Source organism: Ambystoma mexicanum, chromosome 6q (genome assembly GCF_040938575.1).
Source record: "Ambystoma mexicanum isolate Mex_15411 chromosome 6q, UKY_AmexF1_1, whole genome shotgun sequence".
Lineage (NCBI taxonomy): Eukaryota > Metazoa > Chordata > Amphibia > Caudata > Ambystomatidae > Ambystoma > Ambystoma mexicanum.
The window spans coordinates 156,581,845-156,609,768 of NC_090937.1; the positions used below are offsets into that span (position 1 = coordinate 156,581,845).

The window sequence follows — 27,924 nt, forward strand, 5'->3', positions numbered from 1 at the left end:
GACGCCCACAAGCGTACGCCGAAAGACACGTTGAGCGCTACGCAGAGGTCGAAAGACATGCCGAAAAAGCCTGAAGAAAGGCAGGGGCTACCCCCTTCAGTCGAGGGGACCCCTGACACACCTGAAGGCTTTTCGGAGGGCGACGGGACACTTTCCTCGACGTTGTGGGAGAGGTCGAGCCGTTTTCAGCTACAGGACACTATTTTTCCCCCGCTAGACCGCTCAGGGGTACCCCATGAAACCATGGAAAGGCTCCATCTCTGCATGGAAAGAATGGAGAGGTTTATGAATACCCAGAACCCTCCCACTCCCAAGAGAACAAGAGAAGGGCCTCAGGAGGACCCCAGGGCCAAAATTCCGAGACAAGACACAGCCTCAGACTTCCATAGTGTGTATGACCTCACTGGGGAGGAACATTACTTGGAGGAGGAGGATGATTTTATGTACGATGAAGAGGGACGGAACCAGGAGGAAGGTCTGGAAGACAGCCCAGACTTGGTGGGAGAAGGCTTCGGAGAAAATCCAGAAGAAGGACCTTCTCACCCCTGGCAATCCCCATCAGTATATTCCGACACTTATGTCCTGAACCTAAATCCACAGGACAATTCACCTGTTAGAAACACGTCTCCCATTGACGATCAGCCCACATTCAATGCCCTGTTGCGCAGAGCAGCAGCACATTTCGAACTGGACACTGGGGAGCTCTCTCCCGAATTAGACTTTGTGGAAAGAGTAATTAAGGAAAAACCCCCGGTCACTCAGACCATTTCCCTCCTCGCTTCGGTGAAGAGAAGAATCATCCCTGCGCTGTCCACACCCGCACTAATCAGAGGGGTTAATCCTAGAATTGAAAAACTTTTCACTCCTTCACCCTCAGACCCGCTGTACATCAGGGGACATTCCATTCCGGATTCCCTGGTAGTAACCAATACAAGAAAGAGGGCAGGGGTACCACTTTCCACCAGTGAGGCACCACCTGACAAGGAGGGCAAGAGGTTATATGCCCTTGCAAAAAGAGTTACATCCTCGGCTGCCTTTTCGGCAAGAATTGCGAACAACAATTCTTTGCTCGCTAGCTATGCGGACGCGCAGTGGGCCAAACTGCGCAAAGACGCCGAAGAAGCGCCGGAACCTCTACGTACACGCCTGCTAACAACTATTGGCGAAGGAACCCAGGTCAACCAGAGTATTGTAAAGAACTCTCTGGATGCTGCAGAAACAGCGGGACGTTCCCTGGTTCAGGGAATACTCCTAAAACGCCACGTATGGCTGCGCAACTCAGGGTTCAAACCGGAGACACAGGCGTCTTTAATAAATAAACCTGTTGAAGACTCAAACCTCTTCGGGAAAGCGGTGGATGAGGCTCTGGAGATGGCTAAAAAAGAGTTCGATACTATCAAAACTCTTGACCAAATCTCTAAGCCCTCTACCAGACGCGGCTATGGCAACAAACGCTTTTTTCGTGGCCAACGCCAACAACAAAACCAGCAGCAACAGTACCCTGCCACCAATTTCCAGACCAATAGTGGCCAGTACAGCCAAAGAGGCCAGCGCCGGGGCAAAGGAAGAGGTCGGGGGTCCACCCCCAGAGGCTCCCAAGCCCCCAACAACACCAAGTGACGCGAAGATTCGCGTCCCCTCCCATGCAACACCGGTCGGGGGCCGGATAACATCCTTTCTTCCAGCATGGGAGGGTATAACGTCAGACCGCTGGGTACTTTCCACCGTAGCCCACGGATACTGCATCAAATTCAACAGTTCCCCAACTTACAAACCCCCGAGGGGACGACGCATGACACCGGAACATCTTGCCATCCTTCTCCAAGAAGTACAACAACTGCTGGAAAAAGGAGCCATAGAGGTCGTGCCTCTATCTCAGGTAACGGAAGGTATTTATTCAGTGTACTTCCTTGTACCCAAAAAGAATCTAACCATGCGCCCTGTATTAGATCTGCGCCCAGCGAACAAGTTTATCAAACCCCAAAAGTTTTGTATGGTGACCTTACAGGAAGTGATCCCACTGCTATCACAGGGAGATTACATGACAACATTGGACATGAAAGATGCATACTTTCATATTTTAATGTTGCCAGCGCACAGAAAATACCTCAGGTTCTTGATAGAGGGCAAACACTACCAGTTCAAAGTGCTACCCTTCGGCATAGCATCAGCACCAAGGGTATTCACGAAGGTGCTGGCAGTGGCAGCGGCCCACCTGCGCAGGTTGCCCATCCCAGTTTACCCTTACCTCGACGACTGGCTCATAACAGGGGATTCTTACGAAACATGCTTTTCCAATACCCAAAAGACTGTAGACCTTTTGTTCCAGTTGGGCTTCTCCATCAACGAAAAGAAGTCCAGCCTAGACCCCAGCCAAATCAAACAATTCCTAGGGGCTCTAATTCAAACAAAGGACGGCCTCGTCTTCCCCTCCAAAGAGAGGGTCCAAAACATGCGGTTTCAGATCCCTCAATATGTGACCGGTCAAGAGGTGACGGTACGCAAAGCAATGCGCTTGCTAGGCATGATGGCGTCGTGCATTTATTTGGTACATCAGGCGCGCCTGCGCATGCGCCCAATGCAAGAGTGGCTCAACAGCCAGTGATGTCAGGGCAGCGGACTATGGGACGATCTAGTGGTGGTCTCGCAGGCCTTGGTTCTCTCGCTACGGTGGTGGACAAGGGAAAACCTGGGAAAAGGAAAACCCTTTGCCACACCCGCGGCGGAAGCCACTCTAACCACAGACGCATCCCTCACAGGGTGGGGGGCTCACCTATCCCATCAGACTGCTCACGGAGTGTGGACTCCGAACGTAGCATCCAAACACATCAATCTACTGGAGCTACTAGCGGTGTTCAAGGCGCTAAAAGCCTTCCAGGAACACCTACAAGGCAGGACAGTGATGGTCCTTACAGACAGCACCACAGCCATGTATTACATCAACAAGCAGGGGGGAACCCACTCTCCAGGACTGTCCAAACTGGCCCAAAATATATGGAAGTGGGCTCTCAAACAAGACATGTTCCTACTGTCACAGCATGTACTAGGGGAACTCAATCTGCTAGCAGACAAACTCAGCAGAGATTTCCCCCTGCCCGAAGAGTACGAATGGCGACTGCACAAAGACATCGTCTTCGATGTCTTCACACAATGGGGATTCCCAGAAATAGACCTGTTCGCAACCCTGGAGAACTCACAATGCCTAAGTTACGCCTCCAGGTACCCCCAGAACCAATCCAAGGGGAACGGTCTGTCGATACAATGGTCAGGGAAATTTGTTTACGCTTTTCCCCCCGACTCCCCTTCTCAACAAGGTGGTGCACAAGATGCACCAGGAACAAGTAACCATGATACTGGTGGCCCCAATGTGGGCCCGACAGCCATGGTTCGCTCACTTGATGGAGATGTCTCTATCCCCCCCAGTGAAACTCCCCTGCCCGTACAACATGCTGTCACAAGACAAGGGCAGGACCCTGCATCCATGCCCCCAGAACATGAACTTAGCAGCTTGGCTCCTGAGATCATAGAATTTGGACATCAACAGCTCCCGCAGAGATGCATGGACATCCTCAAAGAAGCCAGAAAACCTAACACTCGCCACTGCTATTCTAGCAAATGGAAGAGGTTTGTCATCTGGTGCAGGGGTAAGAGCATCAACCCGATTGACTGCTCTCCCACACATATTGTTCTATACCTGACCCACCTATTGGATTCAGGTCTAGTGTTCAATTCCATTAAAGTCCACCTAGCGGCACTTTCTGCATACACCACTTCACAACTCAAGGTGTCGTGGTGGAAGATCCCTGTTATAAAGGCCTTCATGAAGGGAGTAAAAAGAATACACCCCCCGATAGCTGACCCAGCTCCCGGATGGGACCTTAATGTGGTACTTGCCAGACTCATGGGCTCACCATTCGAACCCATGCACAAAGCATCTCTTAAACACCTCACTATTAAGACTGCTTTTTTAATAGCTATCACCTCCATCAGGAGAGTAAGTGAACTTCAGGCTCTTTCTGTTCTAGACCCCTTCGTTACAGTTCACAGAGATAAGGTGGTTCTACGCACTCACCCAAGGTTTGCTCCGAAATTTATCTCAAAATTCCACGTAAACCAGTCTATAGAACTACCAGCGTTCTTTCAAAATCCTTCCAACTGGGAGAAAGGACTCTGCACACACTAGATGTGCGCAGAGCGGTCATGTTCTACATGGAAAGAACCAGACCACTGAGGAAGACTAATCAGTTCTTCGTCTCGGTGGCAGCAGGAAGAGAAGGGGATGCAGTTTCAAAGTCCACTATTTCTAGATGGATTGTTCAATGCATCACTCTCTGCTATACTCTTGCTAAGAGAGAACTGCCGTTTAGGCCAAGAGCACATTCTACTCGAGGCACGGGGGCGTCCATAGCATTCATTGCAAATGTTCCCCTTGAGTCCATCTGCAAAGCGGCTACCTGGAGTTCTGTGCACACCTTTACAAAACACTACTGTCTAGATGCACACTCTAGATCTGACTCCCAGGTGGGACAGGCAGTATTAAGACATCTTTTCTCTACTGTTCCTTCTCATAACCCACCGCAAACTCCGGGTACTGCTCGCTAGTCTATGCACAGCATGTGATTCTAAGCAGATTAACAAACATCAGAAGACAATGCATTACTTACCGTAAAAGCATTTCTGATGGTTGTATCTGCTTAGATTCACATGCGCCCACCCTTCCTCCCCGCTCGGATGGAAGGAACATAGACTTCCTTTTATATCTCTCTTTTCTGTACTCACTCACGTCTAGAAGGCTCCCTCAGGGCAGAAAAATACAAACAGAGGGACCTCGACACGTGAGGGATTGTGGGTACAACGCACGTCACTATAGGGATAGTGTTTCAGACACGCCTTGTCGACGTCCCTTTTTCGACTACGAAAAACAAAATGCAATACTCCGCAGTGACCACTGGATGTCGGACCTATGCACAGCATGTGAATCTAAGCAGATACAACCATCAGAAATGCTTTTACGGTAAGTAACGCATTGTCATATATATATATATATATATATATATATATATATATATATATATATATATTTCTGAGGCTTGTGGAATCTGCTTAGATTCACATGCTGTGCATAGGCCAACATCTAGTGGAAGCTGCGGGGTATTACAGTTTGTTTTTCGAAACTCGAAAATGCCAGTAATACTATCCCCAGTGTGACGTCCACTGTACCCATGATCCCTCACGCGTCTAGGACCCTCAGATTGCTTTTTCCGCCATACTGGTTGGTAGCATTCCGCGGAGTTCCCTGGCCTTAGCCATACTTTTGCTAAAATATTGTTATATTTCCCCATCCCAACGTCGAGTCACCGAACATCCACACTCGACGCCGGCCCGGAGAAAGAATCGACCGTCGTCGAGAGCTGTACGACGGATTTGGGCCTCTGAAGGCCTCTGGCCTAGGCCCGGGCCTTGGAAGGCCTCTGGCCTCGGCCCTGCAAGTAGGGAGAGTGGGGGGTGGACATACTCTACACTCTTTTGGTATATAGGTACATTCTTATATATTCCTACACTTATTAGCCCGATGCCACAAGGTGCGTATGGAGGGTACCTCTTTCCAATTTTGCCCCAAGTGCAACCGCAAGTACCCTTGGGTTGACAGACCCGCCACGTGCAATCTCTGCTGACCGCGGGACCGCCCTGTGGCTCACTGCAGAGCGTGTAGTAGGTTCAAACCGAAAACACTCAAGGACCGTTCGATCAAGCGTTGGGCCCACCACGCCAGGCGTCAAGAGGCCATGGCAGCAGAGGGCGCCTTCAGCGATGGCAGCGACGCCGTGCTTGCGGACGGCGAGGGCAACGTGGCGTCAATTGACAGCCAAGCGCAAGTCCCGGACCTCGTAAGGTCGTCCGGCAAGGCGGCTATGGGGAAGACCCCCGGCGACACAAGCGCTACCCACAGCACTTCCACAAAACACATGAAGTCCAACCGAGACTCGACGCGCGCGTCGAGTACTCGGAAAGAGGCACATATAGAACGGTCCAAATCGGTTTCCTCTGGGCGTTCTCGATCTAGATTGCCGCATGACTCCAGGCAACCATCCACTGTTGCCAAGAGTGCCTCGCTCCCCCAGGTGACGGAAGTTCGATCATCGGAAGACAAAGCCGACCTCTATCCCCAGACCGCAACTCCAGGAGTCGGCGTCAACAGGTCGCGCAGTGGCTGTTCCCGAATCCCAACCGCCACACTCGAGAGATGGGGACACTACCCCCGAACCTCGGCGCCAGGCGTTGAAAGGCTCCGTAGGGGGGGAAAAACAGGGTAAACACTCTTCCACCCACGGGGAAGGGGAAAAACAACAAAGGAAGCAGTCTCAGCCTCCTTCCACACCTCAAAAACATTCTACTCCATATACACAGTTGGACAAGTCTCGGTCTTCTGTTATCCCAAAGACCCCTGTGTTAGGCAGAAACCTGTGCAGTTCCCTTAGGGACCACTGCAAAAGATTTAAGACTACAGGTGTTTGGCAGTAAACCCACTTCGTAGCAGTCTGTACCACACAGATTCACTTGGTAGCTGTGGCTGAGGAGTCAGACTTCCCTCAAGAAGAGTTAGGCAGTATACAGAGCATACAAAATAGGTACAGAAATACAGTAGCACAAGTAAACACTGACCAGAGCTTAGGTGTAAAAGTATATAATTATTTATTTAACACACACTTATCTTACCAATTTAGTGCTAGTGTGTTTTATAAGTTCAAAACACAATCACTATTATCATATGTACATCCCTGATTACTTGTTGGACAAGTCTTAGTTAACACCACTTATTTCCAGACAGAGGTGAGCGCTTAACGTTCGATGGCACTCCAACAAGTTAAATAAAAAGGGAGGGGAAAGCAGAATTATGGAAGCATACACACTAAACCCTTTTTAAAGAACCACAGCAAGTTAGGAAGGCACAGTCTACTGGTGAGCAAGGAAGTTTAGGTGCCAGGCCCACTTTCAAGGGAGCCAGGCGGAAGAGGCCCAAGATCAGACAGTTACACAGTCTTCGAATTTTGTGTAGGTAGTTCGAAAAAGGTTTAGTTCAGTTCAGAAAAGTTAGCTAAGGTGTCCCAGGCTAACCCAGGTTCGAGAGACGAGGATTTAATACACCCCGTTCAATCGGTTGCAAGGGAAGCCAGGCGGAACACAGTGCCTTAAATGGAGAGGATCCTCCAGCGGGGGCAGTTGTTCCTGGCAGCGGGTGCAAGTCGCAGCGTCGTCCAGAGGAAGAGAAGATCTCGTCGTGGAGGAAAGATGAAGGTCGTTGCACTGCCAGGGAAGAAACCAGCCGCAGAGTTCTCCGGGACAAAGGTACTACCCTTTTGGTTCACGGTAGTGGTGAAAACGTGGTATCCCGGTTGCTGTGGTGCTTGGCACAGGCAAGGCGGCCACGAGATGCTCCATGAAGGCGAAAAGAAGGTAGACTGGTTATCCCCACCAGTCGAAGGAAGAAGACTCTCTGGGCTGGAGATCTCCTCTGTCGTTGGGAAAAGTGGTGAGCCGTTTCAGCAGGGCTCGACCGGTGGTGTTGTCGTTGCAGGCTGGCTCAGCTTCTCCCTCCTCGGATTCTTAGGTCCTGTGGTGACTTCTGAAGTTCCAGTCCCCAAAGCCCTGCTTTTATGCAGCTCTGTTACGCTCACCTGGTTCCCACAGGGGCGTCGATCGGACCCGGACAGCTGCGGTCTCCACCAACGTGATGCGTAATGCAGAGATGACAGTCTGGACTGGCCCGCCTAATCTTGTCTGCTGGATCCGTAAAGTATTCTCCTGCAAGTGGAGAAAGGGATTTAGCCACCCGTGGACTTTAGTGATGGCCCCCTCCCCAACTGTTCTCGTTCTCCCGCTGATCACCTCCGATATCCCTTTTAGTAACCTCACCTTATGTTTTTAAATGATGAGCTCTCCATGCTGCATGACATGTAAGGGCGCGTAGATACCAGTTACTTCACTGGTTTGAAGGTACTTGAGGAGTTCCGGAAGAATATTGGCTCCAATGTTTATAAAGTTCAAAGAGTTCAATATGTCCGATGTTCACTCTTGTTCCATTCCCTCGTTAGATTGCAGCTTGCTCAAAGAGAATATTGCCTGGAGGAAGCCAATGGAGTTCAGGTAAAAGTCTGTTGTCAAACACTACCGGTAAAAGTTGTTGTTTTCTCACCCTTTATAGGTGCGGCAAAAGAAGATGCAGCGAATTAAAGAGTAATGCCTCCGATGATAAATCAGGTAAGCCTATGGTGGCAAAAGAGATTGTCTTTGTCGGTTCTCACGGCTCACCTTGTGTTTTCTTTTGTTGTTCCTTCCAGGTGCTGGGTTTCAACGAATAAAATGATGGAGGCAGCGCCGAGTCAAAAGATGCTGTGGACTGGTGAGTATAATGCAGCGCTGCTGCTGGCGATGCGGCGCATGCTGGAATAATGTCCTTTCCAGGCTCAGAGATGTGCTTGGTCCGGAATCAGGTAAGGAATCAAATAAAGTTTGTGTTCTAACCTTGTCCTTTTCTTCCTCTTTATTCTAGGAGCTCCGGATTCGAGGCGGGCGTGGCAGAAGACTGGATGCTGGCTGCAGGCACGGTGAGCGTCACACTGCTGGATGCAGAATAACGCGAAGCATGTGCTGCTGTTCGGGCGTGGTTTAAATAGCCTCCAAAGTAGTTCCAGGTAAGAAGTTCCCTAGAGCCACGCCCGAGTAAAAAATAGTCCCTGTAACAAAATAGTCCCATCCAGGCCTCATGTAGGCTTGGGCTCTTTTGCAGCATGGTCTGCATCAGGTAAGTAAAGTCTATGAGTCTGGCGCCTATGGCGCCAGGACTGATTTCTATGATGAGCCTGGCGCCTAAGGCGCCAGGACTGAACCCAGACAGCCCCTAGCCGGGGCTGCTGAGGTTTAAATAAATGTCTGGATGCCTGCTCCCGGAGCTGATGGCCTTGGTCCTGATGCCCGGGCGTAGGCATCATGACAAGCACACCCCCATTCACTCAGCCTAGCTGTCAATCAAACATGTTAAGTGGTGAGCCAGTCGGCTCACCACTTGGGCCAATCACACAAGAGTGCGACTTGAGTTACCAAGGTAACTCAGTCCAGGGTGCCTAAACCCCCTGTGGTACCCAGGCAGAGTGGCACCACTTTTGGAGGCTTCTGTGGAGAAGCCTGCCAAAAAGTGGAACAAAGGGCTCGACTTGGGTTGGAGTCACAGAAGAGAACACAAACGCCATTTTAGAATCGAGTTCTGGCAAAAAATACCAACCGGCGAATTAATATTAAATAAATAAACCGGCGGTATGTTCGAGGCTATAAGAATTAAATAATTAAAGTTGGTAGCTTTGAACAATGGGAAAATCCCAAAGAGATATATTTGCGGTCGAATATAAAAAGTAAGTTCCTCAAAAACCTTGGCTTGGAAGGTTTGGTCTAACAAAGAAAGTAGTTGATACAATCAATACATTAAGTCCATGGAATCGCGTCTCACCAGGTCTGGGGTTTAGCCAAGTACAAGACCCCTTGCAAAATAGTGTAAGGTATAAGTAACCTGGAAAGAGACTGCGCCTAATTTTTGCAAATTTGTTTTATTTCTCAGAGGCCCCCTCGAGACTTGTAGCAACTTTGCGATTGTACGCGCTTATTCTGAACAGCAGGGATTTACCCTTTCGATATATGGAAGCTAATTTTTCACATTATGTGACAGGGGCATCTTACATGACTACAATCCCTGATTTGAAAAATGTCCCCAGAGGACCGAAACACGTATCATCAACTATAAGGGCAATTTTCTGAGAAATAAAACAAATTTGCAAAAATTAGGCGCAGTCTCTTTCCAGGTTACTTATACCTTAGAATATAAAAAGTAGTATCCACTGCCACCAGCCAAAACTCGATAAGGGGGGACGGAGACATGCCCCCTCGAAAAACAGACCCCGGTCCAATCGAATTGCCCCGACCAGTAGGTCCAGGATGTGATGGTTTGTACTGGTTTCTGTTCATAATTTGGGACTAGCAAAGCCAATGGTGACTTTACATGCCCTGGGAGACAGTAGTCAGTCCCAGGGTATGGAGTCTTTGTTGGGGGGTCGCTACGACACCCCTGGGTTACGGCACGGAGGGTGCTGTGTAACCCACATCAAAAAAAACACATGAGACCCTATGGAGTAAAAGACCCCATAGCCCATAAAACACATGGACAGTTAAAGGAACACCTGAAATCATGTCTAAGAGTGGGAGCAAAAGAATCTCACTCTTAGCAGGAGAGAAAAAAATAAACCCCAAAAAATCCAGCAAAGCTGCTGGGGGACTCATTATGTTTGTTTGAGAAATTAGCCTTACAGATAATTCTCCCTAACACCCTGTTCAAACCAGTAGATCTAGTCAAGATAAAACAGGGAAAGGCCTCCAAGAAAGAATCATTCCCAGTTCAAGAGAATGCTCTAGTGATGACATAGACAGTCATGTCAAGGATGTCATCATTGGCAGATTTCTACGCCAAAAACCCTGAACACTTTCTCTCTTTTACCCCCGACGGGTCAACACCCTCAGGCTCTAAGGATCCTATACCCCCAAGTAAGAAGTCCCGGGTTGAAGCTCCTACTTCAGACCCCTTCAGTATACAGCACTATTCTCAATATCAGGGAGATCCATCCTTTTGTGAGGATCCAGATTTGGGCATGTTGGAAGAACAAACGGACGGGCTACTATGGGGATGACGAGGACCAAGAGGAGGACGACGACGACCCAGAAACCTACAGGGTAGATTCCCCGGTAGATAAAGAACCCCCGGTTACCGACTCCCTGGTCGACAACCGGCCCCTCTTGAATGAAGTGCTGTCCAGAGCGGCAGAACACTTCCACATTGACACCCAGGGTGCTCAGGAAGAGAGGGACTTTGCTGAGGAGTTAGTGGGAGAAAGGAGACCTGTTGCCCAGGCCATCCCTATCCTTAACTCAATACAAAGGAGGATAGACCCTTCCCTTGTTAATCCCAATCTCACTAGGGCGGTAAACCCCAGAGTTGAGAAGCTTTTCAGGGCAACCCAAACAGACCCACTGTACATAAGAGGGCATCTGAAACCGGACTCCCTGGTAGTTACAAATACCCGTAAGAAGACGGAAACACCCTTGTTATCGTCGGAAGCTCCTCCCGACAAGGAGAGCAAGAAGATTTATGGCTTGGGCAGGAAAGTAGCCTCCACTTCCGCCTACCAGGCAAGGATTGCCAACTCCACCACCCTGCTGGCGAGTTACAACTGCCACCAGTGGGAAGAAGTTGCGGCACTCATAGATTCCACCCCAGAACCCTTAAAAAGCCAATTGGCACGAGTTTTGGTGGAAGGAAGAGCCGTATCCGGTTGCATATTAAAAGCAACCTCTGATGCCGCGGATAACGCCGGCAGATTGATAGCAGAAGGTACTGTTATCAAAAGGCATGCTTGGTTGTGACAGTCTGGGTCCAAAGCCGAAACCCAGGCATCATTGATAGATAAACCGGTGGAGCCGGATCTATTGTTTCGAAAGGCGGTCGAGGACGCGCTGAAAAATGCCAAGGACGAGTATGAGACACTCAAATCCCTAGGCCAACTAACCAATAAACCCCCAAACCAGAGAGGGAATGGCAATTTTCGTCACCCACGTGGACAAAATTCCCAGAGAGGGTCTAACTATTCCCAGGGGCAGGGTACACAATGGAACAACAGCCAGCAGTCTACCCAGGGTTATGGCAGGGGTAATGAGAGAGGACGTGGTAAAGGTAGAGGCAGCCCCAGGAGAGGCGGCGGCACGCCTCCACCAAAACAGTGACGCTCCGTTCAGGGTCCCTTCTCACGCATCCCCAGTAGGGGGACGCATTTCCAACTTCAGCCAAGCTTGGGAAGGGATCACATCAGACAGATGGGTGCTGTCCATAGTGTCCGCAGGATACTGCATAGAACTGTTAGTGTCCCCGAAACCACCGTCCATGACAAAAAATACATTCTTTGGACCACCAGAAGATCCTCCTCGAGGAGATTGTCAACCTTATAGCAAAGGACGCAATAGAACTTGTCCCGGGACACCAGGTAAACAAGGGTATTTATTCAACTTACTTCCTTGTGCCAAAAAAAGATTTGACAATGCGCCCAGTATTGGACTTACGGCCTGCGAACAAGTATGTCAAGCCCCAAAAATTTCGCATGACTACTCTCCAAGAGGTCATCCCCCTCCTAAAAAAAAAAAGGGGATTACATGGCAACATTTGAGATGAAAGATGCCTATTTTCATATTTCTATGTTCCCAGCGTACAGAAAGTACTTGCGCTTCAAGGTGGACAATCGGCACTACCAGTTCAAGGTACTGCCCTTTGGGATACTGGCGTTGGCGGCAGCACACCTACGCAGGGAGGCAGTCCTTGTATACCCTTACCTGGACAACTGGCTCATCACGGGGGAAACCCCAGTAATTTGCAGAACAAACATTCAAAGGACGATCGACCTCCTCTTCGAATTAGGGTTCTCAATAAATACAAGCAGATACAAGCATCAGAAATACGATTACGGTGAGTAATGTATCCCATATTTCTGAGGCTTGTGGAATCTGCTTAGATCACATGCTGTGCGTAGGCCGACATCTAGTGGATGCTGCAGAGTATTACAGTTGTTGTTTTCGAAACTCGATAAGGGACGTCTACAGGGCGTGCCAGTAATACTATCCTTAGTGTGATGTCCACTGTACCCATTATCCCTCACGCGCCGAGGTCCCTCAGATTGTTTTTTTTCCGCCATGTTAGACGTACACATAAAGCGGAGTTCCTTTCGGCGATAAGCTTTTTACTTTATATAATTAGCATAGTTTTTCTTTCTATCCTTTCATCGTCTGCCATAACACCACGCCTAGGAAAGAGAAAGAGAACTGCCCGTCGGAGACCATTGCGACAGACCATGCAGCCTTGGAAGGCCGCCCCGACCCTCGGCCCAGACAGTAGGGAGAGGGGGAGTCATTTTTAGGAGGCCATTTTAGAATGCATATTCTCCCCTTCCTACACATTGTTCGCCCAGCTGGCATTTCCATAAACCCATAATTATGGAACATACACCATTTAAATTTTCCCCTAAGTGTAATTGCAAATTCCCCTGGGTCGACAAACACTTAGTTTGCAATTTGTGTCTCCCGAGAGACCAAGTCGAAATGTCTTGTCGAGCGTGCAGGCTCTTCAAGCCTAAGACGTTGAAGGACCGTTCCACAAAACGTTGGGCCCACTACGTCAGGCAACTCGAGGCCATGGAAGTAGAGGGAGCCTTCAGCGATGGCAGCAACGCCGTACTTTCGGACAGCGGGGGCATTGGAGTAACTTCAGTTACTCAAGCGCAGGCCCAGACCCTGTAGGACAGGCCGGCGGCCATGTTGTGGGGACTATACCCGATGGCAGCAGCGCTACAAAAACGCACACCACCAAGCACATAAGCCCCAGCCGCCATTCGACAGATGAGTTGAATACTCAACAACGTTCGACACCCCGTGAACAGTCCACAGAGTCCTGGTCCTCTGCGCAATCTCGTTCAAGATCGCCACACAACAGTTTTCAGACTTCGAAAGACGGCAAGGGTGTCACACGGAAAACTCCTTCCGAAGGCTGTTCGTCCGCGGACGAAGCCTTGGCTCCCACACCCAAAGTTCAACGTTCACTGATAAGACGTCAGGCCTCAAAAGTCTGTTAAACACTCCTCTGGGCACCAGGGTGGGGGAAAAATACCATAAAAAATCCTCTTAAGACCCCTCACAGGGACAAAGTCCTACTAGGGACAGGTCATCTGTGATATGGAAGCATTGGCGGCCGCCCGGGATTCCGTGGGGAAGGAAGGAGTTACAGGACAGGCCAGCCAGGTGCAGATGCTAGCCTTTAGTAAAAAGGAAACCAGGATGAGGACTACATATCCCAAGATGCCCCACGGAATACAGCATCAGGGAGGGGGCACCCAGATGGGGAAAGAAGGGAAAACAGGGAGACGGAAAACCGTGTACCAGACCAGCACAGACAGAACCAAAGTCAAGGTTTAACACAGAGCGGGCGGAACAGGGAGTAGGAGGGGAATCATTGTCCAGTGTGAGAAAACCGTTGCTGGGATCACCAGGGGTTAATTACGGGGGAGGAGCGGAGCAACGGTTAAATGTAACACCGAAAGATTGAGAAGGGGTCTTATTTTTCAGGAGCAGGGCGTGGCGATGGGCGCAGCACCCGAATGGAGTGAGACCAGCGGAGAGTACCATTGGGCGTACTAGGAAGGAGCAGAAAAACCACAGAAAGACGCCCTACCTCGTCTGAGCCCCAAGGCAGCAGTTCAGTGGAGAAAAGCGGCGACTGGAGAGACAGCATTCAGGGCATGAAGAGTGACACCTGTTATTTTTCGTTTTGTTTCCACGCCCGGCAGTCAGGCTTGAAAGAGTGAAAGCATGCAGCCGCCGGGGTTTGTACTGGACTATTTTGAATATTTGCAAAAGCATACACGCTTGAGGTAATAATGTCCGTGCAAATAAAGGAACGGTGAGTTAAGTTCATTTGAGGGGAAAGGAACCCAGTCATCATCAGTTTGCATTAATGATAACGTGGCAAGTGTGAGTTGTGAAAATAAACAACTATTCAAGCCTTGTTTGTCTCCAGCTGACTACTTGTGGTGGCAGCGGTGGGATTTAAAGAGGCACGCCAACCCCAACAGAATGGAAGCTGCGTGCTGCAGCAGCTACTTCAAGTCCAAGGGCATCAAGCGCAAGCAGACCGACAGGCCCTACAACAGGCTCTACAAGTCCAGACAGCAGCTCAAGAACAGGGCAGAGAAGCACTGAGAATTCTGGGTGAATCAATGGCGGCACATCGGGCTCATCCGGCCATTCCACCTACCGTTCTTCAAAAATACCAGGCAGGGGGATGACCCCGGTTTTTTCTTTGTGAACTTTGAAAGAATAGCCAGAGCAGCACAATGGCCACAGGACAGATGGGCTTTCTTTTTGACGCCACTGCTTACTGGAGTAATGCAGGGCACCTATCAGGCTGCCAATCCCACAGGGGACACCCCATATGCAGAAATCAAGAAATCACTGTCGGAAAGACTGGGGATGGACAAGGAGTCCTATAGGCTCCAGTTTCGCGAAACTCGATTAAAACCTGGCGAGAGCCCCAGACAACTGTTCTACCGCGTACAAGATTTAGCGGAAAAATGGCTACAACCCAACACAGCCATGATTGGGCAGATTAAGGAAAAGGTAATGTTGGAGCAATTCATCGACGCCCTACCTGGTCCCATCCAAAGGTGGGTGCGGCAACATCACCAGCTTACTCTGTCTGAAGCCATAGATGTGGCAATCGCCTATCGAAAAGCCGGGACACCCCGCACCGTCACTGCCCTGCCAGCAAGGCCCCACAATGAAACTCCTATCATGCGCAGCAATTACCGACGAGCAACCCAGGAACCGCAGAACAGACAAGACCCTAGGCCCAATAACTGGACCAGCGTAATAAAGGGACAGGCACCCCAGTGCTTCGAATGTGGGGAATGGGGGCATATTGCACAATTCTGTGCCAGAAAACCCAAGTCAGAACCAATGGAAATTGGAACGTTACAAGCACAAGGATATCGGAAGAACCTGCCATATGTGATAGAGGTAACGGTGGATGGACATCCCCAAAAAGCCGTGATAGACAGCAGTAGCAGACAGACGGCCATAAAGCCGCATGTGAGTGAGCCAGCCCCAGGACAGGTGAGAACCATTGACATAAAATGTGTGCATGGGGATGTAAAAGGGTACCCTACGAAAGACATTGTGTTGGGGCTACAGAGGCACGAGATACCAGTTAAAGTAGCCATTATTGCTACCATACCAGCCCCAGTACTAATAGGGATAGATATTCCGGAGTTCGACACATGGTTAAAAGAAGCTCCATTTGCCAAAACAAAGATAGGAGTACCTGATAGAAGGGTGAAGATCTCAAAGAGCCAGAGAAGGTACATTGAAGAGAACAGGGGAAAAGGAATGGACATTGCCCTCATAGACTGGCGAGTGGGAGACCATCTTCCCTCATTGCGGACAGAAACCGGACTGGATGAAACCCTAAAAAGGGCCAGGGATCAAGCACAAGCAATGAGACAAACCCCAGTTACCACTCCATACTCCAAGGAAAATCAGGGGCTAATGTATAGGGTGACCAGAGGCTCGGATAACCAAGAGAGGGAGCAATTGCTGGTTCCCCAGTCATACCGGAAGACGCTGATTCATCTACCACATGATCATACAACAGGTGGCCACTTATCAAAAAACATGACGGTGAAAAGAGTGTTGCAGAATTTCTACTGGCCTGGAGTGTATGCGGAAATAGCCAGATATTGTCAGGAGTGCGCCATATGTCAAAAACGAGTCCTCTCACACCGGCACAAGCGTCTCTTCAACGAATGCCCCTGATTAGGGAACCCTTCCAGAGAATAGGAATGGACATTGTAGGACCGTTAGAGCCCACAAGTCGAGGGTTCTGGTTCCTCTTAGTAATTGTGGACTATGCCACTCTGTATCCCGAGCTTTCCCTTTAACAAGAATCTCAGCAAGACAGGTATGCAATGTGCTTATGCCGTTCTTTGCTCGAGTAGGAATTCCCATGGAGATAATGACAGACCAAGGGAGTAACTTCATGTCGGTGGTTATGAAGGTGGTGTGTAAAACCCTAGGAATTCACCACTTAAAAACCTCAGTGTACCATCCCCAAACGGATGGGTTGGTGGAAAGATACAATAAAACAATTAAATGGATAATGAGAACCATCCGCCCCACAGGATTGGGGTCGGATCGGGTTTTTCCCCTGGGTGTTGATGCTACTAAGGAATACCCCACAATCCTCAACGGGATACTCCCCTTTTGAATTGTTATTCGGAAGACAGCCCAAGTCCATACTTGGATTACTTAAAGACACCTGGGAACAAAAAGAGGAAACCTCACTCACCAACTATGTTAGTGACCTAAGGGAGCATCTAGGAAAACAGAGACTATGCTCAAGAAAACCTGGGAAGGGCACAAGAAAAACAAGAGAAGTATTATGATCAAGGGAGCCGTCCTCGATCATTTAAGATAGGGATAAGGTACTGGTGTTACTCCCTACCCACACAAACAAAATGTTGGCTCAATGGAAGGGGCCGTATCAGATAACCAAAACCCTGGGTCCGGTAAACTATGAGGTGGAACAACCCGATTGCAAAAATAGAAATCAGAATTATCACATCAATTTACTCAAGTTGTGGAAAGAAGGAACACTGGTCGTGTTATGTTCGGCACTTTCAGATATGTCAGTCTCGGAGCAAATGGTCCCTAATAGTCATAGTGGCCTTCAGGATGTGGAAGTGGGGGAACAGTTGAGTGAAACCCAAAATACCGAATTGTTTGATACCTTGAACAAGGTGGCCGAGACTTTTTCAGGAATACCAGGACGAACACATATGGCTACCCATTCAATACCCACTGAAGAAGGGAAATTTGTACGCCTCAAACCTTGCAGAATTCCAGAGTCAAAACGTGGGGAGATCGCCAAGGAAATAGACAACATGCTGGAATTGGGGACCATTGTGCCATTAAAAAGCGCATGGTGTTCGCCCGTGGTCCTAGTGCCCAAACCAGATGGTACCACCAGGCTCTGTATGAATTTTAGGCAGTTGAACGCCATATCCCGATATGAAGCATACCCAATGCCCAGAATTGATGAACTAATAGAAAAGCTGGGTTCAGCCTCCTTCTTGAGCACCTTGGATTTAACCAAATATTGGTAGATACCCCTCAAACCACCAGACCAAGAGAAAACCCCTTTTTTGACACCCCAAGGCTTGTTTCAGTTCAATGTCTTACCCTTTGGGTTACATGCTTCCCCGGCTACATTCCAAGCATTAATGGATAAAGTCCTGAGGCTGCACGAACAATATGCAGCGGCTTATTTAGACGACATAGTAATCTTCAACCATACGTGGAACGAACACCTTTCACTACTGATCCAAGTGATACAAGCGTTAAAAGAGACTAGTCTAAACATTAACCCCAAAAAAACGAAACTGGCGGCACACACCACCAAATACCTGGGGTATGCAGTGGGGGGGGTGATAACCCCACTGCTGGACAAGATTCAAGCCCTACAGAAGCTGCGGACTCCTGTAACTAGAAAAGAAATATAAACCTTCCTGGGGTTTGTGGGGTATTACTGGAGATTCTTGCCACACTTCTCTACCATAGCAGCACCCCTCACAGATGCGCTGAAGACAAACCGTCCCTTCATATCACAACGGAGGCAGTGCAAGCTTTTCAGAAATTGATCCAGATGATTTCAACTCAACCTGTTCTCCACTGTCCTGACTTATCTAAGGAATTCTATTTGCAGGCAGATGCCTCTAGATGTGGTCTAGGAGCGGTACTTTCACAGGGTACGGAGCAAAACCTTTGCCCAATAGCCTTCATTAGTAGGAAGTTACTTCCACATGAGATTCCGTACTCAACGCTAGAGAAGGAATGCCCAGCCATAAAGTGGGATGTGGAGTCTCTACGGTATTACCTACTGGGAAGGCGATTTGCCATTTTTACCGATCATGCCCCGCTGAAATGGTTGGCTACACAGAAAGACTCCAAAGATAGAGTCCTGAGATGGTTTTTGACGCTACAGCCTTACCAGTTTGTGACTGTTCATAAACCAGGAAAGTATCAGATGGTGGCTGATTACTTGTCACGAGCCGTGGACCTGCCCGAACGGCATGGGCCTTTGGGTGGAGTATGTGATATGGAAGCAGTGGCGGCCAGCCGGGATTCCGTGGGGAAGGAGGGAGTTACGGGACAGGCCAGCCAGGTGCAGATGCTAGCCTTTAGTAAAAAAGGAAACCAGGATGAGGACTAGATATCCCAAGATGCCCCACAAAATACAGCATCAGGGAGGGGGCACCCAGATGGGAAAAGAAAGGAAAACGGGGAGATGGAAAACCGTGTTTCCCTATGGTACCAGACCTGCTCAGACAGAACCAAAGTCAAGGTTTAACACAGAGCGGGCGGAACTGGGAGGAGGAGGGGAATCATTGTCCGGTGTGAGAAAACCGTTGCTGGGATCACCGGGGGTTAATTACGGGGGAGGAGCGGAGCAAGGGTTAAATTGCAACACCAAAAGATTCAGAAGGGGTCTTATTTTTCAGGGGCAGAGCGTGGCGGTGGGCGCAGCACCCGAATGGAGTGAGACCAGCGGAGAGTACCATTGGGCGTACTAGGAAGGAGCAGAAAAAACACAGAAAGACGCCCTACCTCTTCCGAGCCCCAAGGCAGCAGTTCAGTGGAGAAAAGCGGCGACTGGAGAGACAGCATTCAGGGCATGAAGAGTGACACCTGATATTTTTCATTTTCTTTCCACGGCCGGCAGTCAAGCTTGAAAGAGTGAAAGCCTGCAGCCGCCGGGGTTTGTACTGGACTATTTTGAATATTTGCAAAAGCATACACGCTTGAGGTAATAAAGTGCAAGCAAATCAAGGAACGGTGCGTTAAGTTCATTTTAGGGGACAGGAACTCCAAGTCATCATCAGTTTGCATTAATGATAACGTGGCAAGTGCGAGTTGTCAAAATAAACAACTGTTCAAACCTAGTTTGTCTCCAGCTGACTACTTAACATCATCACAAATGGAAATATTGTTAAAAACCCATAGAGAAACCGAAGGACTCTAGGCCAAAGGTTATACCTCCCACTAATGAAGTTATGGGTATTCCCACTCAACCCATTGTAATCCCAAATTCAAAGGAATGGTCTTCGCAAGATATCGATAGGGTTAATGCGAAGAATGACCTTAATAGCAAATTTCTTTGAAAAGAATCCAGATTACCTTCAAAGTTTACAATCCACTCCTACCACTTCAGCCCCTTCCGGCTATGAAGCCTTAGCCTCCCTACCCCCCTGCTAAGAGGTCTCGCTCTGATATCCCCATACAATGCAGAGTTATAGATCTGTATGACCCTGAGACAGATCCAGAAGAACAGGAAGATCTTTCATTTGTGGAAACATCTGACCCCCAAATTATTGGAGAGGATACAGATGAAATTTATTATGGGAATGATGAGGACCCACACACGGACCAGGAGGCGAACATGTACTCCTTAGATTCTCCTATTTATCAAGACCCTCCAGTGGTAGATTTCCCCGATCGACAATCAACCCCTCTCAATGAAGTCTTAGCCAAAGCGGCAAAAAGTTCCGTATTGACACACAGGAGGTACAAGAAGACAGAGACTTCGCTGAACAACTATTGGGGGACAAGAAAAGTAGGCCAGTTTATCCCACTGCTAAAATCAGTACAACTCAGAATTCAGCCTTCCTTGGAAGCACCCAATCTCACACGGGCCGTTCACTCGCGTGTGGAAAAACTGTTCAGGCCTGCACCTTCAGACCCCCTTATACATAAGAGGCCAATTAAAATCAGACTCATTGGTGGTGACCACCACAAGGAAAAGAGCTGGCACACCCCTTGCTTCCTCCGAGGCACCACCGGATAAGGCAAGCAAGAAGATATATGCAGTGGGTAGAAAGGTCGCCTCTTCAGCAGCCTACCAGACGAGAATAGCCAACAACACTACCCTTTTGGCAAGTTATAACTGCCATAAGTGGGAGGAGGTTTCTGCGCTACTTTCGTCCGCCCCGGAGCCACTTAAATCTCCATTAGCTCAAGTGGCTGCAGACGGAAGGGGCGTGTCTACTTGTCTCCTCAAGTCGAATTACGATGCAGCTGACAATGCCGGGAGGGTCTTTGCAGAGGGGACCATTATAAAAAGACATGTATGGCTTCGCCAGTCAGGCTTTAGGCCAGAAACTCAAGCCACTCTGATTAAAATGCCAGTGGAGCCTAATGTGCTCTTCGGCAAGGCCGTTGAAGATGCACTCAAGACAGCAAAGGATGAGTATGACACACTAAAATGTTTAGGTCAGCTCAGGTGATGGTAATTTTTGCCATTATCGGGGCCAAAATTCACAAAGAGGATCAGTCTACAGTCAAGGCCAAGGTTCCTATGGCAACAGTCAAGGAAAGCCTTCCAAGGCTATCCACGAGGACAGCGTAGAGGTTGTGGTAATCGGGGGCAGAGGCCCAGCTCGAGATGGCACCCCACCTCAGAGCAAGTGACATTCCGCTCCAGTTACCCTCCCATGCATCTCCAGTAGGACGCATTTCCAACTTCACCCACGCATGGGCGGGTATCACCTTGGACAGATGGGTGCTGTCCATGGTAGCAGGGGGCTACTGTATAGAATTACTCCAATGTCCTCGCAACCACTCCCCACGACAGAAGGTCCACCCGGAGGAACATCAGCGTATCCTTCTGGAAGAAATAACAGCGCTTCTATTAAAGGACGCCATAGAAGTGGTCCCAATCAACCAGGTAAACAGAGGTATTTATTCAACTCATTTTCTTGTGCCAAAAAAAGATCTAACAATGCACCCTGTATTAGATTTGCACCGTGCAAACAAGTATGTCAAGCCACAAAAGTTCTGCATGACTACACTACAAGAGGTAATCCCCCTACTAAAAAAAAGGGATTACATGGCAACAGTAGATATGAAAGATGCCTATTTTCATATTCCAATGTTCCCAGCGCACAGAAGATTCTTGCGTTTCAAGATGGCGAACAAGCACTACCAATTCAAGGTGCTGCCCTTGGGAATAGCCTCGGCTCCAAGGGTATTCACAAAGGTACTGGTGGTAGTGGCAGCACACCTGCGCACGGAAGCAATCCCAGCATACCCTTACCTGGACGACTGGCTCATAACAGAGGAATCACCTCGGATTTGCAGACAAAACATCCAAACAATCAACCTCCTCTTCCAATTGGGCTTCTCAATCAACGTGAAAAAATCAAGCCTAGTGCCAAGCACTTCCAAACAGTTCCTAGGAGCTATCCTAAACACAGAGGAAGGATTGGTCTTTCCCTCAGAGGAAAGAGGAAAAAATATGTTACTGCAAATACCACATTATCAGGCCGGCCGCCAGATAAGGGTGCGCAACGCAATGCGTTTAATTGGCATGATGGCATCTTGCATATACCTGGTTCCTCATGCGCGCCTGCGCATGCGTCCCATACAGGAGTGGTTGGCGAAACAATGGTCTCAGGCAAGTGGTCAGTGGTACGATCTAGTGGTCATTTCGCCAACACTGGTACAAAATCTTCGCTGGTGGAAGAGAGAAAACCTGACGAAGGGAAAACCCTTCTACGACCCACAGATACAAGCAGTGGTCACGATGGATGCCTCACTGCCAGGGTGGGGGGACTCACTACCTTCACCACACAGCCCAGGGTCTGTGGTCTCACACTGCAGCTCAGAACCACATCAATGTGCTGGAACTTCTGGCAGTATTGAAAGCCCTTCAGGCGTTCAAACCCCATTTAACAAACCTGTCGGTGCAGATCCTGACGGACAGCACCGCAGCAATGTTTTATGTTAACAAACGGGGGGTACACGCTCTACAAATCCATCCAGACTTGCACAGAAAATCTGGAAATGGGAACTCCGAAGGAAAATGTTCCTATAAACACAACATGTTCCAGGGGAACACAATGCTCTAGCAGACTCATTGAGCAGAGATCCCCTACCAGAGGAACACGAGTGGCGTCTACACGAAGAAGTCGTAGAACAACTCTTCTCTCAATGGGGTTTCCCAACTATAGACTTGTTCTCCACAAGCGAAAATCGTCAATGCCCAGACTTCGCTTCCAGGTTCCCCCCAGCCAGATTCCAAGGGGATTGTCCTATGGATGAACTGGTCAGGGAAGTTTGCTTATGCTTCCTCCCTCCCCCGACTCCTCTCATGAGGAAGGTTGTAAACAAGTTACACAAGGAACCGATGATGCTGATCCTTGTTGCTCCTATGTGGGCAAGACCACCGTGGTATCCACAGATGCGCAGACTGGCAATGTGCGACCAAACTCCTGTGCCAATACAACCTTCTCACCCAGCACGGAGGACTAACGGTGTACCCACAGCCACACTCAATGAATTTGGCAGCATGGCTCCTGAAGTCCTAGAGTTCGGACATCTCAATCTACCAGAGAGATGTATGGATATCTTGAAGGAATCAAGAAAACCGAACACTAGGCACTGTTACTATGATAAATGGAAACGATTCGTAATTTGGTGCCTGAATAAACAAATCAACCCCATTGATTGTACTCCATCTAACATTCTAACCTATATGCTCCACTTACTAGATGCAGGGTTAGTGTTTAACTCCCTAAAAGTCCACCTGGTGGCTTTGTCAACCTACACCACTTCCCATTACAAGGTCTCATGGTGGAAGGTACCAGTCATCAAAGCATTTATGCAAGGGGTAAAGAGACTCCACCCTCCAATCTCTAACCCACCGCTAGGTTTTGACCTTAATGTGGTACTCGCTAAACTCATGGGATCCCCTTTTTGAGCCTATGCACAAGTCTAGTCTCAAACACCTGACTTATAAAACTGCCTTCTTAGTAGCCATCACTTCCATAAGAAGGGTCAGTGAAATCCAAGCTCTGTCAGTGCAGGATTCTTTCTTTACTATACATAAGGACAAACTGGTTTTACGCACTCACCCTAGGTTCTCACCTAAATTAATCTCCAAATTCCATGTAAACCAGTCTATTGAGCTACCAGTTTTCTTCCAGGAACCCAAAAGCTCTGCTGAGGTGAACCTCCACACCCTAGATGTGAGGAGAGTGGTCCTCTACTACGTAGACAAAACCAGACCTCTAAGAAAGACAGATCAACTCTTTGTCTCCATAGCGCCAGGCAGAGAAGGAGACCGCATCTCTTAAAAATGCCATCTATAGGTGGATAGTCGGATGTATCCAACTGTGCTATTCCCTATTTAATAAAACACTGCCTTTTACGCCAAGGGTCCAACTCCTTCTGACTTACCACATGATGTTAACAATTGGTATTTGACGTTTGTAGTCAAGTACAAGGGACAGAGACTGGGGCCCTCCCAACTCCCACACCTACCGTATGAAATGCTTGCGTCTGTGTCTTTTTTCCTTTCTCTTCTTCGGCTGCAAAATCCAGAGGTCTTTGCGGCAGAGACGTGGACACACAATCCACCATTAAAAGAGCCAGCATTGCGCATCAAGGCAGTGTAGTGTTGCGTACTGCAAACCGCAAACGCAGAGTCTGCAACCAACGCAACTAAGAATTTTCAGATGGACTGTTACAGAACTCGGGCGGCCCATGTTCAAAGAGCATGTGCATGCAAACTTTGACTGATTGTGTGTTTCAGGGGCCACCATGGCAGACCTGCATTGAAGGGGTGAGAAGGGCTTCTGAGGCATTTGAAAGCCTCTCGCCTGTATGCCACGACCCAGGTAGGAGGGAGAACAGGATAGCGATTGCCCCACAGAAACGTGTGGGCTTCAGGTCAAATAGCAGTGGGGGAGGAGCAGTTTATAGGTGTACAAAGGAAACCAGGTAGTGTGGGTTGTTTGGTGAGGTCAAATAAGGAGGCAGATTGAGAGACCAAGAGACGGAAGGGCGGTGCAGCAGAGCGTGGCAGAGGATTGTAAAGAACCTGTGCAAGGTGAAGTATTTGTTGATGAGAGAATGACTGTGATCAAGGAAAAAGAATAGGGGTGTATGTGAGTGGGTGTACAATGTGAATGGGAGAGTGAAAGAAGGCTGACTCGGCACAGAAGCGGGGTGGAGTGAGAACAGGAGCGGGGTGGAGCGGAAACAGGAGTGGGGTGGGAAATGGGGTGGTGTGTGGAACAGAGTGCAGTGGGAGGTGGAGTGGAGCACAGTAGTTGTCTGTGATTGGACAACTACTGGCTGATTGAATGGGGCAGATCCTTACCATTGGTGGGCTTGGACTTTCTTTCAGCTCGAATCTTGTATACAAGGAGGACTTTTGCAGCTATTCTTAAGATCTATGTTGAAGCCAATAATCCCCCGAAGAAGAGCAGCCCACTGAAGATCAAAAGACTACTGAAGTGGCCCAGCATCCCCTCCTGTGTCCGGGCCATTGAAAAGCTGCTCCCCTGCTTGATCTCCGAAGACCCTGAGTGGTGCTTCAGCCCTTGGACTAGTGGCACCAATTAGTCTTGATGCCTTCCTGAGGATCCAGCCCCTTAGAGCCTTCAGAAGTGTCCTTAGACTGCCCGGTGGATTGACACGCTTTCTCGTGGGCTACTTCGCCAGAGCCATTGCCGTTCCTAGTTGAAGTCCAGAACTTTTGGTGGTCGCCAGCTTGTGTGCCATAAGTCACCTTTTCCCCGAATTCCAGCTTCCCACCTTCAAGGGAACCTGTCCTGTAGCAGCTGCTATAGCCAAGATTGGAAGAGGACACCTGTCGTCGCCTGCACATTGAGATTGTCACTGGAACTCTCATCACTCCATCCAGTGAAGTGTCCTAAGGGGGCCTGCATCATTGGATTCTGTATTTCTTCATTTCTCCACTGACAAGGGTTGCAACGTACATTTCCACTTAACCGAAAGAATCCTCAAACCCGCAACTCCTGGGCACCTCGCACTGAAACAAACTGGTGGAAGATCGAGCCCCAGCAACCTCCAGATGATTCACAAAGACAGTGTGCCTGACCTCCTCCCCCCCCCTCCCTGCCACCCGTCCCCTATAGGATGACATTGGGTACAAGTCCTGTTGTCTCCTCTCTCCTTTGGTCGTCAAACCTGGGTCGGTTTTTCCTGCCCCTGGGTTATCTGGTGGAGAGGAGAACACTAACCTGTTCTTTGGTAAATTGTTAAATAGCGGAGTAGGTGCTGAGTAGGTGCAGTCTACTCTGGAGCAGTCTGTTTGCAGTGTCTACTGTGGGTGGAGCAAAGCAGAGCAAATTCAACAGTCAAAAACTCCATTCTCCAGCAGAGCGGAGCAGAGTAGGTGCTGAGTAGGTGCAGTCCTGCAGTCTACTCTGGAGCAGTCTGTTTGCAGTGTCTACTGTGGGTGGAGCAAAGCAGAGCAAATTCAACAGTCAAAAACTCCATTCTCCAGCGGAGCGCAGCGGAGTAGGTGCTGAGTAGGTGCAGTCCTGCAGTCTACTCTGGAGCAGTCTGTTTGCAGTGTCTACTGTGGGTGGAGCAAAGCAGAGCAAATTCAACAGTCAAAAACTCCATTCTCCAGCGGAGCGCAGCGGAGTAGGTGCTGAGTAGGTGCAGTCCTGCAGGCAGGAAGGCATGAAGGGATGATCCCTATACCTTCTGTGTGTGAAGCTGAAGACGACATCAGGAGACTTCGCAGTTCTCGACTACGCCTAGGCTCGGACGTTGTGATTGCCAAGCCAGTCTCTGGCAAAAGAGGTGAGCGATCACAATTGCCTCATAAAACTGTGTGGGGATGTGAGGGTGGACGGGGAGGGAGAGCGGGACGCATGGCCTGAGGAGCCCGCTGTGCCGCGGGTGTGTGCGGCGCCATACGCGGGTGCCGGGAAGGCGTCCCTGTTAAAGGGAGAGCCTTGTCAGCGTCCCCCGACGTTGCAGCCGTGGCGCCGCGGGTGTTCACAGCCGCAGCGCCGCGTGTGCCCACGAGGACCGGGTTCACTGGGGCTGCGGCTGGGAGACCCGCGAGCACAACACACCTCGCCGGCCTCCGGCGGCGAGCGGCGGCGAGGCTCGGGAACTAGAGAGCCCGACTCGTGCCGACCGCTGGGCGTCGGAGGTGCGCCAGACAGCTGGGCAAGGACCCATAGGGGGCAGCCAACCAGAACCCCCTCCTTACCTCATGCAGGGCAGACCCAGAACGGCAGCATGGGGCCTCAAGCAGGACGGGCCTCCGGGAGACATGCCTCGAGAGAGACACAAGGGGGGGGGGGGCGGGGCCAATGGAGAGGGTGTAGCTGAAAGCAGGGAGGGGAAGCTAGCGCCAGGCAGCCAGAATAAGGGAGGAGGTGGGGAGGAGGCAGCACTATTCATAGAGGGTGGGTGCCTAGGGTCCCCACCAATCAGACAGGGGGGAGGGAAGTTGTCCCCGATTGGCCCTTTTTTCCTCCCAACCCCAGGTATAAAAGGGACTGGCCTAATGGCGTTTTTGTTGCTTTTTGCAGGGGGAAGGAGAGGAGAGTGAGAGCAACTGGTGGGCCTATCCGGGTCCGTAAGAGTAGGAGACACTCAAAGAGAAGAGGAACTCCTGGTGCCTTTTACTCACGGTGAAGTAACTGTGGGATCAACCTGGAGTCCAACTACCTTGGTTAAGACATTGGGTAATAAAGGTCTACAAAACTCCACTTCGCCTACTGTCCTGATTTCTACAAACTGTTATCACGCTACCTAATAAAAGCACGAACCATTCAAAACTAACATTGTCACCCATGCAAAGCGCGATACAGATAAATGTCCCAGTGCATCCCCCCCGCCCAATCAGCATAATTCTGCGCTGCCCTCCCCCAGCGTGGCTGGCGACCCAGAGCCCACCAGTCCGGGGGCTCTTAACTTGGCGACGGTTGTGGCGGTAACTGGGACTGGCGTATGGAGAGAAGAGGAGGGGCACGGAGTGGAGCCGTCAGCAGCGGAGGATGAGGGGGAGAGGGGGGGCTTCCCTCGCCTCGACTCCGCGAACCCAGGCAAATGCATCTCGGAAGCCGCCCGAGGTGCAGGGAAGGGATAGAATCACCATCAAGGAGTTTACGCCATTGAGGGCCGTGGAGGATAACGAGGGGGGGCTGCCCCCTAGAGCCTCGCCTCCAAACATAAACTGGGAAGAAGGAAAGGAGCTCTTCCCGAGGGGCCCTCCTACAAACCCAAAGCAAATCCAGGAGTTTGCAGGACAAACAGTCTTGATTGAAGCCATGATCCACCTTCCCCAGATACCCTGTGAGGTCAGGGCCGACCAGGTGAATCCGACGGAGAGCGAGCAGGAGCTAGGAGCCCCGGACTCCCTGGCGGTCGAAAGCAACAATGCCTAAAAAGAAAAAGGCAACA

General features: G+C 49.7%; 1 protein-coding gene across 2 annotated transcripts in view; it reads left to right on the forward strand.

Moving 5' to 3' along the window:
• The window catches only part of USO1 (USO1 vesicle transport factor), a 1,608,467-nt gene that overhangs the window by 1,554,375 nt on the left and 26,168 nt on the right, over window positions 1-27,924 (forward strand). The gene's annotated exons all lie outside the window — the stretch shown is intronic.